This window comes from Rattus norvegicus, chromosome 1, assembly GCF_021556685.1.
Source record: "Rattus norvegicus strain SHRSP/BbbUtx chromosome 1, alternate assembly SHRSP_T2T, whole genome shotgun sequence".
Taxonomy (NCBI): Eukaryota; Metazoa; Chordata; class Mammalia; order Rodentia; family Muridae; genus Rattus; species Rattus norvegicus.
This window is the reverse complement of record NC_141534.1, coordinates 48,067,158-48,082,195: the sequence shown is the minus strand read 5'-3', so window position 1 is coordinate 48,082,195 and position 15,038 is coordinate 48,067,158. Positions and strand designations below refer to the sequence as shown.

At 43.7% G+C, this 15,038-nt stretch overlaps 1 long non-coding RNA gene across 3 annotated transcripts in view; it reads right to left on the bottom strand.

Moving 5' to 3' along the window:
* Window positions 1-7,159: 7,159 nt before the first annotated feature.
* Window positions 7,160-15,038, bottom strand: part of LOC148006941 (uncharacterized) — a 29,960-nt gene continuing 22,081 nt past the window's right edge. The window contains exons 1-3 of one of the 3 annotated variants that reach the window (XR_015645325.1): window positions 11,013-11,987; window positions 9,858-9,904; window positions 7,160-8,449 (exon numbers count right to left, since the gene is read on the bottom strand). This is a non-coding gene — a long non-coding RNA (uncharacterized LOC148006941). Of the gene's footprint in view, window positions 8,450-9,857; window positions 9,905-11,012; window positions 11,988-15,038 lie in introns of those variants that run through there. The other 2 variants (XR_015645324.1, XR_015645323.1) reach the window with 2 other exon arrangements.

The following is a 15,038-nucleotide window of genomic DNA, read 5'->3' as shown; positions in this document are numbered from 1 at the left end:
ACAGTCAAAACTAATCAACGTGCCATCCACTGCAGTGTTCTTATATGTATTGTCTGTATCTTGTGTATATTGTCTGTATCTTGTGTATATTGTCTGTATCTTGTGTATATTGTCTGTATCTTGTGTATATATTGTCTGTATCTTGTGTGTATTGTCTATATATTGTGTGTATTGTCTATATTTTATGTGTATTGTCTGTATATTATGTGTATTGTCTATATCTTACATGTATTGTCTGTATCTTGTGTGTATTGTCTGCCTCTTGTATTATCTATATCTTATGTGTATTGTCTGTATCTTATGTGTATTGTATCTTGTGTGTATTGTCTGTATCTTATGTGTATTGTATCTTGTGTGTATTGTCTGTATCTTATGTGTATTGTATCTTGTGTGTATTGTCTGTATCTTGTGTGTATTGTCTGTATCTTGTGTGTATTGTCTGTATCTTGTGTGTATTGTCTGTATCTTATGTGTATTACCTGTATAGTACATCTTTTTCCACTACTTTCTCATCTCCTGAGAAGGTAGCTCGTTTCCATTGCACGTGAGCAGGCCTGGCTATAATTTTTTTAGCCTGATCAACCTGTTTTCAATGGGCAGTGGGTCATGCATTTCCATTTAATGTGATCATGACTCATCTACTGTGTGGTATGCTGTTGTATCTGATGTTCTGATTGGTTGTTACTCCCTTCTTGCTTTCTCTTGAGTTTAGCCACATTTTCAAACATTCCAGTCCATTCCCCTACTGGCTTTTCGCCTACCTTTGCCTTGCCTTTAGGTAGTTACCCTGGGAGTTCAAACATGCACAGCTACCACAGTCCTTAGAGTTTAATTGATAAGTATTAGAGTCTTAAAACAACATAAGTTTTTACCCTGTTTTATGCAACTGATATCACATAACTGAGTTCATACAAGACTATAAAATGTGATATATGAGACACTAATTTTGCTTTAAATGTCCATGCTATTTTATGACATTAGGAAAAGAAAAAGTGGGAGGGAAGTTGGGGGAGGGGCTGTGATTGGGATGTAAAGTGAATAAATGAATGAGTAAATAAATGGCGAAAATAAAAACAAGAAAAGAAAGAGCAAGGGCGGGCAGGATGGCTCAGTGAGTACAGAACGCTTGTTACACAAAGCCTGATGACCTAGGTTTTTTGGTTTTTTTGGGGGGGGGGGAGCTGGGGACCGAACCCAGGGTCTTGTGCTTGCTAGGCAAGTGCTCTACCACTGAGCTAAATCCCCAACCCATGACCTAGGTTTAATGCCAGAACCCATAAGGAAGGAGAGGACAGACTCCCAAAAGTTAACCTCTGACCTCCACGTGCAGACCATAGCACACACGTGAACACACACACACTCACACACTCACACACACACTCACACACACACTCACACACACACTCACACACACACTCACACACACACTCACACACACACACACTCACACACACACTCACACACACACACTACAACTACTACTATGAAATAAATAACAACAACAATAATAATTATTAGTAATAATAACAATAATGCATTTCCCATTGCAGATATTTTAGGGTTTATTCTTCTGGCAAGGTTTCACTGCTTAGCCTAGAACTCAATCTGTAGAGCAGCCCGGCCTAGAAATTGTAGTAATCCCCCTGCCTCTGCCTCCCCAGTGCGATGGCTATAGGTGTCTACCACCATATCTGGCTTAGTGTTTGTTTCTTAAGTTTCCCGTTTGTTTCTCTCTGGGGTTTCCTTGCTGAGTTTTGTCCATCCACTCTCTCATTATGACCTTATCTGTAAGTCTTCACTCCTACAGACTTCCTTGTCATTGTGTTTTTTCCTTTTTTATTTTTTTAATTTGGAGCAGGTAGGGTGTTGCTATGGAGTCTCATGTAGTTCAGGGTGGCCTTAAACACACTGTATAGATGAGTTCCTGATCCCCTGACCCACCTCCTGAGTGCTAGATAGGATGACAGGTGAGTACTACCCTACTTGGCTTATAAGCTTGTCCTCGTCTGCCAGTTCCAGCATCTCATAGCCACCTCATAGTCAGTTCCTAGTCCTCGGACGTTTTCTGGTTCGTATGGTCACATTCTCTTGCTTCTTCACACGTCCAGTAATTTTTTCTACTACTGTAGATGCCGTAGTTATTGAGAGACAAGAGTTTATTACTGTTCAAGTTCTTCTGATAAGTATTTCCAGAGAACCAAATACGGAGGACCTGGTCACTAGCTAGAGGCAATATTGGGGACAGGGTTATGAATCTTTAAGAGATAGAGCCTAGTAGGAAAACAAAAGCTAGTCTTAACAGGTGGGAGTGCCCTTGAAGGATTACGGGACTGCGGGAACTTGGGGCCCCTCCCTTCCTTTTGCTCCCAGGCTTACACCAGGTGAGCAGCTTCCTCTCCGAGGCGCTCCCTGCCTGATGATACGCTGCCACATCACAGGTCCCGAAACAACATGCCAGCCATCTGAGTCACCTCATAGTTCCTAGTCCTGGACTGGTCAAAATCAGCCTTTCCTCTTAACTTGATTGTCTTGGGGGTCATGTAAGAGCCGCTAGCACGATTATCTCACCTCGACTTTTGTTCTGTTTTCTTTTCCTGTGGACAGCCTCCTCTGAGGTTAGAGGAATTTAGTCCTAGAATATTGTCGTGTGGAGCATTTTGAATGCCCAGGGAATGACAGGGTTCCTTCTTCTCCTTGTACCTTGGTTCAGCCGCCCCTCCCTCCACATACCCCCACCCCAACCCACCCCCACCACAAAACAAAGAAAATTCGCCTCACTTTCTGGCTATTAGTTTCCAAAAGCAACTGGTTCTTATATTGTATCCTGCTTTCTAACCTTTGGTAGAGAAAGGCCACACAAATACAGTTACTGTTGTAGCCTGTAGTGGAATCCTGTGACAGACTTTTTAAAATGTCCTCTGGATGTACCCCACCTTGCCATCCCAGGTAACTGTGGCATTGCCTTTCCTCCCTGTGGATCTGTAGGTTTCCTCGGGCCACGCCCCCTCCAGGAGAGCCTTCTTGATTGGTCCTTGTCCAGAGGGAAGGTGCCTTGGGCCATGCCAGCTTCCTGTTTGGATGCTTAAGGGATCTTAGTCACACTCTAGCCCTTAAAGCATAGCTGTAACATTAGGAGTTGAAGTTAGTGGCTAAATTGGAATCGGAAGGGGACGTGCAAATTTACCCACGCTACCATTTTTTGTACCAAACTCAACTTGAATATATTTGATCCTTCCACAAATAAAAGCTTATGTAATTTAACACAGGAAAGTAACTCTTCCTAATTTTTATGCAATGTGCATTCAAATATAATCCCTGGACAAAATTCCTTTTCTTGTGTGAACTTATAGTTAAACACTTGACTCTTTTTTTTTTTTTTTAATGTTTCAGGGTGGTATTTGCACAGCTTAGGTTAAATGCTGTGAGTCCCTTGCAAACGTGTGTGCAGAAGGTCTCGTCATAATATAACAGTCTTTTGGTGATGGAGTCTTTGGGGAGTAATTAGGTCATGGGGTGGAGCCTCATGAATGGGATTAGAACCTTATAATAAGAGCTATAAGTAAAGTTTACGTATATCTATATCCATCTGTAATCTCCCACCTATGTGAGATGTAATAAGAATACTACTTGAGTCTGTATGAATGCCTATGGTGAGAACCAGGGAGAGGGCCCTTGCCAGGGACCAAGTAGGTTGATACCTTGGTCTTGGGGACCAGGTAGGTTGGTACCTTGGTCTTGGGGACCAGGTAGGTTGGTACCTTGGTCTTGGGGACCAGGTAGGTTGGTACCTTGGTCTAGGGGACCAGGTAGGTTGGTACCTTGGTCTTGGGGACCAGGTAGGTTGGTACCTTGGTCTTGGGGACCGGGTAGGTTGGTACCTTGGTCTTGGGTATCTAGATTCTAGAACAGTGAGAAATAGATGTTCCTTAAGCCACTTGGTTTATGATATTTCATGACAGCAGCGTTGCCTAAGGGAATGATTTCCTCAAGCCTCCTCCCCACTGCCTAGCAGAACATTTGGTCGAGGAGGAAAGACCACTGCTAACCAGTACCAGAGGCTGGCAGGGAGGTGAAGCAGAGGTGTGCTCACACTGCCTCATTCTACAGTGCTCTGTGCAGGAAGACATGCTCAAGGCTACTTGGACCATCACTTCCAATAGTCATAAATAAGTAAATAAATCTAAAGACAGCCTGCGTCTCCATTGGTAGGAGACCATATCAAGAAAATGGAGACTTGTTTACATGGTAGAACAATATATGAGTGAAACAAGGTCATTTTTAATGTAGAAATTTTAATAACAATAGTTCAATAAAATGGAGGATTTTCCAGGAGGTACTATGTTGTGTGTTTGTAAATTGATCTTAACAGGATATATTGCCTACGACTAAATACACACACGGTGAAATTTCAAAGAAATCAAAAGCTGTCAAACATAACACTCTGAACTTTTGCTATTTTAGCAAGGCTGGGTGGTAGGGGAGCAGAAAAGACAAAGACAAGAATTAGAGATTTAAACAGAATATAATGTTTTGTGATTTTAAGATGCATAGTGGGCACAGGGGCAATTATTATACTTTATATTTTAGATCCTAGCAATATTTCTTAATTTTTTAAAAAATTATTTTACCTTTACTTTCATAACTGAATTTGTTTTGAAATGAGTAAAAGTGTTTTCAAACACTAGGTTATCTCACACAAAAATCCACCCTCTAAAAACCACCAAGGGTAAGGGAAGTCCGTTCCGACATTTCTTATCTTGAACTAATGGAGTCCTTTCAGGTCTTGTTCTGCGAGACTGAAGGAGGCCTGCACTCACGTCAGACCCAGCAGATCTTTATAAGCAGAGTGGGGCATGAGGTCTGGGCAAACACAGAGGGCTGGGACATCACTGAGAAGGAATCCCTAGGAGGGAGGGATAAACAAAGCATAGAACTAAGCTACAAACACCGTTACTCTTTGGGGAGGGTCCATCCTGCCTGAAGGTAGGGCCATGGCCACGAGAAAATCTCGCCATATTCCTTCACCACAATCAGAATTGATTCCACTAAATATTTTTGATCTCCCTGGCAAAAGGGAAAGTGGGTAATAGAATTCCATTAGGTACTTTTTGTGTCTTAAGAGTGACATAGATCCAATATCTAGGTTAACACAGGTGTTCGGAAAGTTAAAGGCAAAGCTTTAAATATATATGTATACACACATACACACACATATATATGTACATATATATACATATATATATATATCTTAAATAGAAGAGTATGGAAGAGGAGATCCCAGAAGTAAAAGAATCAAAAAAGCCCAGGTGTCACAAACAAAGGAGAGTTTGAACCTTCTAAGCACTGAGTACCAAGGTACAGTGGCCTGGTGTTGGTGCACTCCACCCATCACCATAGAGTTTGAGCGTGTGCTGTGGCTTATGGGAGCACAGATGGATGAGACCCAGGCTATGGCATCATACAGTGACCAAGCCCCACAGGCAGAATACACTAACAGGCACGGTCATGGGGCCCACAGTAGGGCAGAAAATCACAGAATGACTGTAGTTGGTAGTGTCCCCAGGGAAGCCTGCTTTTGGCCCAGATCGTTACTGAACCTCTACTTGGCATTCAAGGAAATTCTGCCCCTGAAGATGATAGGCACTTGGCAAGATAGTGTTTAAACACTAGGGGGAAATGGCTTAAGTGACCATAAATGAAGATGTTTTAAACAGAGGCATGTGCCATGGGATGGGGGTTTTGCTCAGCACCACTAAATTCATATGTTGGAATTCTGCCCTCAGGACCTCAGGATGTAACTGTATTTGGATATTCATATCAGACACACACAGTGAGAAGCCCATATGGAAACAGGGGGAGAAGGCCTGAACACCAGAGAGCTCTTTGAAAAGCTAACCCTTTTGACACTTTGATCTATGCTCTAGACTTGTGACCAAGCAAGGGCTCATTTAAACTACCCAGTCACCAAAGCTAGGTTCTGTCATGGTGGCTTCAGTAAATAAATACAATAAGAATCTCAACCTGTGGGTCACAACCTCTTTGGGATCTAACGACCCTTCCAAAGGTTGCCTAATACCATCGGAAAACACAGACGTTTACGTTATTGTTCTCAGCAGTAGCAAAATTACAGTTATGGAAGTAGCAACCAAACTAATATTCTGGTTAGGGTCACCACAACGTGAGGGTGCGTAAAAGGGCGACAGTGTTAAGGAGGTTGAGGACTGTCCTAAGTGGTAGTAAGTTGATGCATTGACCTCTAAGTGTGTTAGTTACGTCTTGACTATGAAATGTCCCTCAAAGGAGTGGGGGTGTATCTGAAAGTGTGATCCCCAGTCAGTGGCTCCAGTCACTTAAAGCTCATTGGAACAAAAGGGCTCCCGCGAGATCAATAGACCGACCCACAGATTGGTATCTATAGTTGTAATTCCATAGATTAGGAGGTGTTGGGAATGTTCAGAAGCCATCGCTGAGTGCAGGTCTCTGACCCGTTCCCTGTGCCAGGCCTCTCTCTGCTTCTCCATTACCGTGAGATGCTTAGCTCTGCTCCACCCACAGGCTCCACCCACAGGCTCCACCCACAGGCTCTACCCATAGGCTTCATCCACAGGCTCCACCCACAGGCTCTACCCACAGGCACCACCCACAGGTTCCACCCACAGGCTCCACCCACAGGCTCTACCCATAGGCTTCACCTACAGGCTCCACCCACAGACTCCACCCACAGGCACCACCCACAGGCACCACCCACAGGTTCCATCCACAGGCTCCACCCACAGGTACCACCCACAGGCTTCACCCACAGGCTCCACCCACAGGCTCTACCCACAGGCTCCATCCACAGGCTCCACCCACAGGATCCACCCACAGGCTCTACCCATAGGCTTCACCCACAGGCTCCACCCACAGGCTCTACCCACAGGTACCACCCACAGGCACCACCCACAGGATCCACCCACAGGATCCACCCACAGGCACGTGCAGACAGCCTCTTTCTGGCCACAGTCATGGAGCTAGTCTGGCATGGGCTGAACCCGTGAGCCTGATAAACTTGCTGAGATATTTTTGTCCCAGATTTTGTCACAGCAATGAAATGACAGTTTAAGCAATATTTAAACTACACTATCAGCTTTTAAAAAAAAAAGACAGGTTGCAGCCAGGTGTGGTCATGCACACCTTTAATCCTAGCACTGGGGAGGCAGAAGCAGGTTGATGTTTGTAAAGCTAAGGCCGAGCCTGGTCTACACAGGGAGCTCTAGAATACTGAAGGCTACATGATGAGCCCCTGTCTTAGAAAACTCAACAAGTTAAATAATTAAAAAAACAAAAACAAAAACAAAAAAGCAACAAGAGCAGGCTGCTACATGTGTACAGAATGATATAATCTTTATAAAATTGCACAATTGTACATATATAGAGAGATGACTGATACCTAGGTCCAGAATTATGTGCCTGTATATTTTAAACTTTTAAAATATAATGTTTCTGTGATTAACCCATTGTTTCTGTTGTTGTTTTGCTTCATTTCATTTTAGAACAGGGTCTCACAACCCAGCCATGGCTGGCTTGGAACTTGCTACGTAGACCAGGCTGGCCTTGAACTTACAGAGATCTAGTTGCCTTTGAGGCATGGACCACCACATCCGGCTTGGCCTATGACTCTAACATATATGCAAACGAAAGGACTCAGTAGGAATAAATATAGAGAGAAAGGAAGGAATGAGCTCGGGGCAGGACCTGGGGGAATGCTGGTATTTCAGGGACACAAGGCAGAAGACCACAAAAACAACAGTCCCAGAGTAACCAGAGAAAGGAAAAGCCGGGGCTTGGTTCCAAAGAAGCAGGAAAAGGGTTATGCTTTAAAGGGAACTGGTTGTTAAACCCTGCTCAATTCTGTCGAGAAGCATGTTGCTGAGGAGAGTGCTGCATGAGGCCACCAGAAAGTCACTCGGTCCTCTGTGAACACTGGAAGAAGGACTGGGGGAGGCTGAGGGGCAGGCAGTGAAGGTTTATGGGAAGAAAGTACAGCAAGGAAGGCCGGCTGGGAAGCCACAGATACTGAGCAGAATTAGAGGCCTTCGGGTACAGAAGCTGATTGTCATCATCGGGCTAGGAATAGCTCTGTGAGATGTTGAGATGACGGTTACCCTAGAAACCCTGGGAGGAGTGCCCTAGCAACACATGCTGAGCCACGCTGCTGCGCTGAAGGTGTGCTTGGCCCCATCCTAAATTTATCTGTCAATTAGCCCTAGTCGCTGCTTGATCCGGAAGTTGTTTCTCCAAGCTGCAACCTTGACAGTGAAATCGCTGAACGGCTCCTTCCTAATAGCAGAGGTGATGGCGGCTGCTGATACAATTGGCTGTGGGGAACTTTCTTGGCGGTGACGAGAAAGAAACCGGTTTGACCACTGCAGAACTTGCTTTCTGATTCTCTAACCTCTGGCTGTGCAACCTTGGGATGAGAGCACAGTAAAACTAATCAGCACAGGCATGGTGGGCTCAGAGGTCGGAAGTCACTTCTTTCTTTTCCTTTCTTTTAGCTGGGTCGTTCTGAAAAACACGTCATACTTTTTTTCCATATACACCTCCACTTCGTTTACTTGACTCATTTCAGGCAGTTGTAAGCTGCCTAAGCTGCCTGACACGGGTTCTGAGAATCAAACTTTGCAAGAACAGTGCATGCTTTTAACTGTGGTGCTGCCTCTTCAGCCCCCTTTAACTTTTTTTGATCCTAGCCAAATAGCCGAGAATCGCAATCTTTTCATAGCTTTGGGAGCTGAGGTTTAGGAAGCCCTGTCATTCACTTGAGACCACACACTACTTACTGAAGGGCAATATTGGGAGCTGATGAAGCTGGGCCAGTGCTCACACTGGCCTGGGGCAACCAAAGGATTTCTCAGATGAGGGTAGGAAGGTTCGCTTTACACAACACGAGAACATCTGCATGCTCCTCTGAGCTTTGTTTCACTTCCCCAGCTGTTTTCAAAGCATTGCCACACCCCATCCTTTTATTTCTGCCATCTTCTCTTTTACTGCCTTTGGGCCACTGAAACTCCCAGGACAGCCAGCCCTCAGTATCCTTGGATGATAAAGCATCCCGAGCACTTGCAGCTCTGGCAAGGATAACCTCCCTGATTGTCGCAGTCACTCTCCCTTGGGTATATATTTTGTGGACTAGCTACTAGGGGAGGTGTTTTCTTAGGATAGCAGAATTCACCCAGGAGACATTTCTGAGCACAGCTTTGTCACACGCTGCTCATGTCACTAGAGTTCTCCTCTACTTACTGTCAACTAACTACATCAAGTTAGAAAATTCTTTGTTTCTTGTCCTGATTAGTTTTTATTGTCATTTTTTGACACAACCTAAAGTCATCCAGGGAAGAAGGCTCCTCAATTGAGGGATTTCCCAGATGAGACTGGCCTGTGACCATGTCTGCAAAAGATTGTGTTGACTGATGACTAATGTGAGAAGGCCAAACCCACCTTGGGCGGCACCATCCCTAGGCGGGTGGGCCAGGTCTGTATAAAGAAGCTTGTCGAGCATAAGCCGGAGAATGGACCAGTTTAACAGCACTATGTCATGGTTGCTGCTTTAGTTCCTGCCTGAGCTCCTGCCCTGACTCCCTTCCATGATGGAGTAGGACCTGGAAGTTCAAGCCAAATAAACCCTTTCCTTTCCAGGTTGCTCTGGTCAGGGTACTTTAGCATAGGAACAGAAAGCAAACTAAAACACCTCCCTAAAGGAGAATAGAGGGACTGAGCTGTCAATTCCAATTCAGTTTCTACCTTCTCTGAGTACCGATAGGCAAGCCTATTTGCCTAGACATTTTCCTCCTGCCTGGTACCCTAAGTTGACCTACTTCGTCCTTTCCTCCTTGTGTTTCTCCTGTGGGATCTGTTGCTCTACCTGAAATAAAAAGCAATTTGTAAAAATAAACAAATAAAAATTAAAAATTAAACAAACTAGTTTTTCAGATATATATATTTCTTATTTCACACACACACACACACACACACACACACACACACACACACTCCCAGTACTATTGAGGCCAAGCAGTAGGATCACCATTAGTTGGAGAGCCCCTTAAGCAATATTGTTTCAAGCTAGCCTGGGCTACACTCTAAGAGTCTACTTATACAACCCTCCCTCTCTCTGTATGTATGTGTACGTGTATGTGTATACATAGATAGATGATTGATAGATTGATAAATAGACAGATGATAGTTAGAGATAAATATATGGAGAGAGAGAGGGAGAGAGAGAGAGGTAAAAATGTATCACAAAGAGGAGCAAACTGTTCTTATTAAAGGCAAATCATTTCATATAAAAATAAAGCCCAGGTGTTAGCTTGTTAATGCAATCTGCTAAAAGGAACCTCCGCATCTTAAGGCTGGAAAACACTTGACAGAGAAGGATGGAGACATCTGGTTGCGGAGTCAGAAGTCAGTGTGCTGGCCTGGAGGGGCTGGAAATGTCTCTGTGTCTTCCAGTCACATGCAGAGGGGCCATCTCTTCTCCACTGGGCCACGAGAGGAGCAAGACTGCAAAGGATGCTGTGAACAGCCGAATAGCCAAACATTTCCTCTGCTATTTTAAATTATTTTAAAATCTGGATGATACCAAACTGTCATTCCTTCCAGCTTAAAAATAACACTATTTTTATTATTGTTTCCTATGGAAACCACTTCCTTAGACACAGAAACAGCCAGATCTCAAGAGGGGGTTATTTGTGTGAGTTCTTTTTCTCACTGGGCTTTCAGTGACAGGAACCTATATTTTATCCCAGTGGGTTTGTCAAAGCTAACCCCTGACCACTCTACAGAACCTCTGGGGCCGCCGTAGCCTCGCTCCCAGCTGCTCAGCAGCCAAGAATGATGCTTCTGGTCCCCAGAGACCAGTGCTAGGAATGCAGGGTCTTCAGAGACTGGTAGAAAGTTCCAGAATGTGTGACCAAGTTGTCAAAAGTCCCTGTGTCAAATAGAGCAGTGGCCCAGAAGCAACTTTTACTCACATGGGAGACAGAGGATGATCCCTTCCTTCCCACGACACAGGTTTCCAACAACGTATTCTTCTTCTTTCAAGATGACAAATTGAGAACTTCTGCTTCCACCAGTGCACCACAAGGAACTTGTTCAGACTGTATTAGTCACATGCCTCCTCATGTGGGCAAAGGAGCATAAGGAAGGGGAGTGGGCAAAGGAGCATAAGGAAGGGAGGGGCTGCTTGGTATCCCAGTCCACCATGATGGGGAAGCCATGGTCGCTGGAGCCTGAGGTAGCTGGTCGCTCGCATCCACAGTCAAGAAGAGAGAGGGGTGAAAACTGGCACTAGACTCACTTCTCCTTGTTCTTCAGTGTGACCCCCGTCCCATGGGATGATACCAACTACATGGAGGGTGGTCTTCCCATCCCAGCTAACAATCTAGATAATCCCTGACAGGCATGCTCAGAAGCATGTCTTCTAGAGGGCTATATAGGTCCCGTCAAGATAACAATATTTACTCCCCCACACACGCACACACAATATTTATCACATGCATTACCTCTCCCCCAAGCACGCTGTGGGATTTTTCTATTTTTATTCACTCCAGATAAAAAGGGCACCAAAAGAACAAAAGAGGCTCTTTGCCCAAGGTCCAGCTGAGTGTTTACTGGGCTTGCTTACAGGAGAAAGGGCGGGCGTTATTTACTACACCCAGGACACTTAACGTGAAGCTACGCCACCAAAGATGTGTTTCCCACTCCTAAGCAGTTTTTAACCCCTTATAAGTCCCCAGGGAAGGGCAGAGTCCATACCCTTCATTGTGGGCCCACCTTCCATAGTAATATATTAGTAAACCAATCTTGGGAGGGGCTCATCCGGCATCACAAGTGTTCTTATTTCAAGATGGCGACTATCATGTTATACATGGAAGACGGTGTCTCACACCGAACATAACCATAAAGCAATAAAGATAGCAACCAAAGGGCATCGCGGGGCCAACGTCCTGGAGAGAAAAACATCGAGGTGAGCCCACTGCAATTTCCTCCAGGGGATATTCTGGAGCTCAGAATGAATACTAAGATGGTGTATCATGCGAGGCTCAAAGTTCATGTCTACGTGACAGAAAGGATCTGAAGAGTCGGCCTGCTAGAAAAGTGTGCACCACAGTCACTGGGTAATTTCCCTCCAGCCATCCCTGCCCCCAAGTTAGTCAGAGCTTTAGTGTCTAGTGTGAGGGTATCTAGGAGGTAAGTAGCCCTTACTTAATCTGAAGCCCTTAGCAAGGTTAGTGACACATGTCTGTGTCCCATCTCAGTGATATAGCTCAGTTTGTACTGACAAGACAGAGGCAGGGGGATCATAGGGAGTTCCAGGCCAGCCTGGTCTGAGTTCTAGGCCTGCCAGGGCAATATAGCAAGACCCTATCTCAAAGCCAAACCGAGCTCTGAAGCTGAAATGCTTAGCTCTTTTCTTTTTTTTTTTTTTAAGATTTATTTTATTTTATGTATATGAGTACACTGTAGCTGTCTTCAGACACGCCAGAAGAGGGCATCAGATCCCATTACAGATGGTCGTGAGCTACCATGTGGTTGCTGGGATTTGAACTCAGGACCTCTGGAAGAGCAGTCGGGGCTCTTAACCACTGAGCCATCTCTCCTTAAGAGCCCACATCTTAGCTCTTAACTTATCATTTTTTATACAAAATGTCTAGCTCTTAATCAAATTATTCAATTACACCAAAAAAGAGATGACCAGTAACCAAAAACTAAGAGTGACCAAAAAGCCAAGACAATAGAAAAGAACACATTTGATCCAGACATTAAGTTTATAGGGCTTAGAATTTTAGATAAAAAGAAGGTTGAAGTGGTCATAAAATTATAGAGATTTTCACTAAGAACTGGAACCTATTTAAAAAATACATTAAGTAATAATTTTTATAAGTGAATTGAGAATTCAAAACCTGAGTTTAGTAGTAATTGAAAGAGAGATGATTACTTAGAAGATAAGTAAAAATTTAAAAGTTCAAATTAAGGGCTACAGAGACAGCTCAGTAGTTAGATAATTGTCTGCTCTTCCAGAAGACCCCAGTTCAAATCCCAGTTCCAACATGGTGGCTTGCAACCATTTGTACTCCAGTCTTGGGGAATCCAATGCCTTCTTCCGGCTTCTGCAGGCACCAAACACACACATGGTACACAGACATACACATATGCAAAATACCCACACATTAAATAAATAATAAAAATTATAAATCCAAATCGAAACACGAGGAGGAGAAGTTTTAAAAATTAAAGAATTAAGAGATACATGGAAGTTCTACCAGTAGTTTAAATCCCACAAGAGTGAGAGGATGGGACAGAAACCTGTTCCCCAAAATGAACAAATGCCATCAAGTCACAGACTCAAGAAGCTTGAGGTTTCTGGGCACACAGATGCAAACCTAATCATATGTTGGCACACCTTAAAAGACTGCTGAAAACCAAGGTTAAGTGGGTGAAAAGCCATAGCAAATAGAGGAAAAAACAACACCCTCAAAGGGCAATGGAAAACAAGCTCTGATACTAGCATCATGGTTCTACATGTCAGGAGAAAAATTAGAAAATAGACTTTGGAGACAACATTATGTTCAGTGAAACACAAAAAAAAATCATCAAGCTGATAGTAATACGTTGCATGGAAGATGGAAAGTCTCTACATTAGACACAATCAAATGTCCTGACGCATGAATGCATGTGCACACATGCATGTGCAGTCCAGAGATTGACATCAGGTAGCTTCTTTGGTTATTCTCCACTTTGCTTTTTGGTATGTTTGTGTATATATGATGTTTGTGCATGTTCACATATGTATAGAAATATGTCATACTACATGTGTGGAGGCCTGAAGACAAACTCAGCTTTCAATCCTTAGCTTCTACCTTGTATCTTTGTTGTTTACCACAGCACATCCATGTGTTAGTGCATGCGTGGATTCATGTGTGTGTGTCTGTGTCTGTGTGTCTGTATGTCTGTTTGTGTATGTGCGTGTCTGTGTCTGTGTGTTTGTATGTCTGTGTCTATGTGTGTCTGTATGTCTGTTTGTGTGTGTGCGTGTCTGTGTCTGTGTCTGTGTGTTTGTATGTCTGTGTCTATGTTTGTGTGTATGTGTGTGTGTGTGTCTGTGTGTCTGTGTCTGTGTGTTTGTATGTCTGTGTCTATGTTTGTGTGTCTGTGTGTATGTGTGTGTGTCTGTATGTCTGTGTCTGTGTGTATGTGTGTGTCTGTATGTCTGTCTATGTGTGTGTATGTGTGTGTGTCTATGTCTATGTGTATATGTGTGTCTGTATGTCTGTGTATGTCTGTGTGTGTATGTGTGTGTGTGTGTGTGTGTGTGTGTGTGTGTCTGTGTGTGTGTATAAGTATGTGCTCTCTACCTTACTCAGAGTCTTCAGTTGGAACTAGACTTCACCAATATGGCTTGCCTGGCTAACCAGCTTGATCCAGGGACTCCCTGTCTCTACCTTCCAAGCTCTGGCATTACAGGTGAGCCATAACTTCCACTCAGCACTTATGTGGGCTCTGAGATTAAAACTCTAGTCCTTACATTTCTTGCCAAACTCTTTACCCACTGAGTCAGCTCCTCAACCCCTACATTTAGCATTCCAATGATAACTCCACTCAAATCAATGAACATGTATGATAACTCCACATAACAAATGTGTATAGGTCATTGACAAACTAAAAATTAACAATGTGATTTCAAAGCTCATGCTGAAATGTAAAGGATAACAATAATCTTGGTATTGATGAGTAATTAGAAGATTTACATTTCCAAATACTGAGTATAACTAAATGACTGTGATGCTGATAGATGGACAGAACATAAAGTAGAACTTTGTGCTATCACGTGAGGATAAGGTAAAAAATGACCCCTTCAAAAAACGACGGTGGGAAAAGTGAACCTTGATTTCCTACTTCACGACACATGTAATTCCAGGTGGGCTATATTCCTAAATGGGAAAGAAAATAATACAGTGCCCAGAGGGTAACATGGGATAAGAGCCTTTATGTAACAT